Raw genomic sequence first — 5,000 nt, forward strand, 5'->3', positions numbered from 1 at the left:
GCTGCTGCTACCTTCTTGAATTTCCCCTTGGGCATCAATAAAGTATCTATCTATCTATTAGGGCTGGGCGATATGGCTGAAAACTTTATCATGATATAAGTATTTCATATCAGTCGATATTGATAATTATTGATTATAGAAAAAAGGGAAAAAGTTCAATATAAACACTTTTATTTTAAACTTAACCTTCCTCTGATCACCACAGTTATCAATCAAAGCAAACAGGGAAAAGAAATAGCAACATAATCATGAAAAACACTCAAATAAATAAATGTGCACATAAGTCTGAATGAAAAGCAGCACTGGTTGAAGCCTGGAAATATTGTAAACAAAGTAGCTTAATTTGCTAGTTTATCATAGTCTACTGGTTGGACTGTTCAGTTTCCCCACGTGTGTTTAAGTTTCAAATGAATACTTTTTCTCTTTCTTGGGACAGGCCCGTTTGAGTCTTGGAAAATACTTTTCCATTTGCATCGCGATTGAGATTATTCGAATTTAGCAGTGAATTTGAATGCAACAGTTTTGAACAAATTTGTGCAGCGTGCTAATGATGCTAACCGAATTTTATAGCAATTTAGCCAGTTGTCTTGCATGATTGTGAATGTTTGGATTACGTGTGCATGCTGAGGAGGGATGCGCCTGTTGAGAGAGAGAGAGAGAGAGAGAGAGAGAGAGAGAGAGAGAGTGCACGGGGCAAGGAATCATTGAGAGTCTGTGTTGAGGTAGGCCTACTTCTATCGCCTGGTAGAGTTGCACATACTACAATGCAAGCTATATTTAGCCTATTTATGTATGGACAACGTAAGGCGGGAGGTGTGTGTTGCTTTTAATTATCGAATGTTCTATTGAACTTATTTTTTATTGATATCAGTTACATGTCTATAGTGATACATATCGCTATCGTTTAAGTGTCCAGTCCTACTATCTATCTATATCTATCTATCTACCTGACTGACATGGCACATCAGGCCCAGAGCTGGCATTTGAATGCCAGCTGGCTCTTTTTTTTTGTCACAATCCCACATCGCAAGAACTAAACCATGTAGGAGACTCAAATTTTGCATGCTGGTACATAAATAGGAATAGTATGTAGCAAAATCGTCAAGTTTGGTCTGGATAATCCTGCATGGTCATAGCTGTCCCTCAAAGTTGATACAAATTTTATTGGAGTTTTTGTCTGCCTTTCATTTCCCTGGCACGTGTGTCGCCGTGGCTACAGCGGACACTAAAAGCCCACATCCATTAAGTAGCCAGAGGGCCTGGAGAAATGCCAGCATTACATGATGAGAGGGTGAGAGGACTGATAAACAACCATTACTCTACTAGGAGAGACAGAGAAAGAGAGAAGGGAGAGAGAGAGAGAAGGGAGAGAGAGGCAAATACAGCAGATGACGAGGCATGAAGGACTAAACAATGTGAGTGAAAACTATACAGCAGTGGAAGGAGAGAAGGAAGGAAGAGAAGAGAAGAAGAGAAGAGGAGAAGAGAAGAGAGGAGAGAATAAAAGCAGAGGAAGGAGAATGGTGATAAAAAGAGGGAATGAGAGGGGAGAGAAGGAATTGACCAAAATGAGATAAAAAAGAGTGATAAAAATGAGGGGAAAAGGAGAAATGGTAGCCTAGAAATGTAGACGCGCCCCTAGCGGCAAAAAATTACATTTGCTGCCAGGGCTAGTCTAGCAACTCTCCGTTGGCTTGTGAGCTCCAGAAATCGAAACTTAAATCAGGCCTTTGAAATCGTGTATAGAGTCGTTTGGTGGGCTTAACATAATGATTGATGGCAGAGTTGCAACGGTTTGGCTTGAATTCCCTGCTACTTGAAAACAAATATCCTATTGCGTCCTATTGTGTGCAGAGGGAATTTGAAAGACAACTGATTATCCCGCCCCTCGGACTGAGCACTGCGAACGGTGAGTGTCCAGACCCTACATTTTAATGTGGGTCTGGCTCGCCAGGCTAGCGAAATAGATGATAAATGGATGATATGATGCTAAGAGGGAAGACAGTGTGACAAAATGAGGAGAGGAGGAGGTGATAAGAGAGAGGAGGAGAGAGAGAGCAGAATAGAGGAAGAGAGAGGCAAAGAGGGGAGAGAAAGGAGGAGAGAGAAGACATGAAGAGAGGAGGAGAGGAAAAGAGATATGAAGAGAGGAGGAGAGAGGAGAGGAGGATAGAAATAGAGTAAGACATAATGTAGAACACTACAGAAATGTACTACAAAATACCCTACAGAATATATAGAATATACTGTATACCATATTGACTATTGCTAGATGTATACACATTACAGCAAACTGCTCCTCACATTCCTTAGGCTGGGTGTTCAGTGTTTGTGTACACAATCCTGGCCCAGTACAAAAGTAAACAAAGAACCATAAACAATCTAAACAATCCTAGCCAATCAGCATACTGCTTACCAAGCAGAGAAGGAAGGGCTGTGTAAGTGACTGTTGAGAATGTCAACAACCCTTCACCAAACTGCAGAGAGAGAGAGATGTGTGTGTATGTGTGTGTATATGTGTATGTGTGTGTGTGTGTGTGTGTGTGTGTGTGACAGGCATGAGCGGTACCTCTGAGGCAATGAGCCCAAAAGACTTACACACACACACACACACACACGTATGCACGCACGTCGCACGCACCCACACACACACACGCACACAGAGAGACACAGTGAAGGCACATGCTCACAGATACACACACACACACACATTCATGCATGCACACACATGTACACGCACACACACACACACACACACACACACTCACGTGTCATATCCAGCATCTCTCCTCCACTCACACACCCAGTGGGACCCCTGGCAAGATCTAGTCAGTGGCCAGCCCACCGTCACCCTGGCAACGGCAATCCAATGGCTGATGCTGCCCCACTGACTGACAGTTGCTCTTTTCCAGCAGAGGAAAAAAAGAGAAGAGGGTGTGTGTGTGTGTGTGTGTGTTCATGGCATCATAGGTGTGGGTGCCAGAGTGTGCCTATGTCAAGTGCACATGTGCATCTGTGTGTGTGTGTGTGTGTGTGTGTGTGTGATAGAGATGATGCCATGTATTTATCCTGTTCACGTGGCCTGAGAGATGAGAAGAGGAAAGAGGGAGAGAGAGAGAGAGAGAGAGAGAGAGGAACAGAGGGAGGAAGGGAGAGAGGGAGGGAGAAACAAAGAGTGGGAAAGAGAGTGGAGAAAGGGAGCAGAGGAGATGAAAAGAAAGAGGACAAGAAGAATGAGTTTACTGTACTCTCTTTCTCTTTCTCTTTCTCTTTCTCTTTCTCTTTCTCTTTCTCTCTCTCTCTCTCTCTCTCTCTGCTCCTTCCAGAAAGCCAGGCCAAGTGGATTCTGGGATACGCTTATGTCGCTGAGTTCAGAACATGTTCCTGAAAGATGCCTCAAGCAAGGGGGTTTCCGGACATTCTGATTGGTTGTCCCAGATAGATGTGCTTGTGACAGCGTTACCGTAGTGACACACCGAGTTCTGCTCGGGGCCTCGAGGGACGTCACCTACACAAAAGCACCATGCAGAAAACTGGGCTTCTCCCCGCACTCTCTCTCTCTTTCTCTCTCACCCTCTCCTTCTCTCTGCACTCTCTTCCTCCCTCTCCTTCTCCCTGCACTCTCTCCCTCTCTCTCTCTCACCCTCTCCTCCCTTTCACACTCTCTCTCCCTCTCCTTCACCCTGCACTTGCTCTCTCATGCTCTCTCTCCATCTCCTCTCCCTCTCCTTCTCTCTGCAATCTTTCTCTCTCCTTCTCTCTTTAACTCTTCCTCTATCCCACTGTTTCTGCTTCTTCCTCCTTTCCTCTTTTGCACTCTCTCTTGCTTTCCCTCCTGTCATTCTTTCTGTTTCTCTCTCTTTTTTCTCTCACCCATCTGTCGCTCCCTCTCTGTCACCTCTCCCTCCAGTTTCACTGCAATACCTCCACTTCTCCATCTCTGCATCTGTATCTATCTATCTTTTCCCCCCTTTTTCTACCTCTCTTTTTCTCTTTGTCTCTCTATCATGGAGGGTCTAACCGGATGTTGGCACTGTTGTGAATGTATCAGGCGTGTCATGACTCCATGGTTTGAACACTGATCCAATAAATGGATGATAAACCTTTCTTTTTCTCTCTCTCTATCTATCTTTCTGTATATATCTCTCTGTTTTCCTCTCTCTCTCTCTCTCTCTCTCTCTCTCTCCCTCTCTCTCTCAGAAGAAAAAGTCACAGTGTCAATTATTGAACTTTGTAATTGGGCAAGCAAAGATGGCAGTATGGATTAGCTGGAGAAATGGTATGGAATGTGTTTCTGGTCAAGATTGTGTTTCTGTCTTTTTAAGATTGGTGAAGTGTAGAATAATGATTGACTTTAAATTTTACTCAGCAATGAAAGACTTTGATGGTTTTGAAAATGTATGGGTATAAAAGGAAGTCTTATGCTCAGTTAGTAATGGATACGTGTTGAGCTAATTTTGTCCTGTTTTTAATTTTTAGTCATTTTTTCTTTTATCCCCCTCTCATTTATTTGTAATGCCTAGTAATTGTTAAATATGTACAATAAAGTATTTTGCTAAATTCAAAAATTCTCTCTCTCTCTCTCTCTCTCTCTCTGCATTAGCTGCTAACTAGTTGTATTAAAGCGCTAATGTGTGTTGTGTGTGTTGTGTGTTGTGTCTGCATGAGACGTGGCCAGGGTTATTTCTGTCCCTCTGGTCACAGCACTGGAAACAGGAGACACCTCTTACTGAGGGAGGAGAACGAGAGAGGGATAGAGAGAGGAGAGGGGGAGAGAGGGGAGAGGGAGGGAGAGAGAGGGAGAGGACAGGGGGAAGAGGGAGGGAGGGAGTGAGAGGGAGGGAAGGAGAGGGAGAGAGGGGGGAGGGATGGAGGTTTGGAGACAACAAGTGTGTGTGCATGCGTGTGTGTGTGTGTGTGTGTGTGTGCACAGCGAGTGCTGTGACTCCTCCGGTAGCCTGCCCTGGATAAGATGTCTAGAGGGACACAAGCATCTCACT

The 5,000-nt window shown here is 44.2% G+C and overlaps 1 protein-coding gene across 3 annotated transcripts in view; it reads right to left on the minus strand.

The window, feature by feature from the left end:
* LOC121696856 (copine-8) overlaps positions 1 to 5,000 on the minus strand; it is a 161,565-nt gene that overhangs the window by 135,704 nt on the left and 20,861 nt on the right. The window lies entirely within an intron of this gene.

This window comes from Alosa sapidissima, chromosome 22, assembly GCF_018492685.1.
Source record: "Alosa sapidissima isolate fAloSap1 chromosome 22, fAloSap1.pri, whole genome shotgun sequence".
Lineage (NCBI taxonomy): Eukaryota > Metazoa > Chordata > Actinopteri > Clupeiformes > Clupeidae > Alosa > Alosa sapidissima.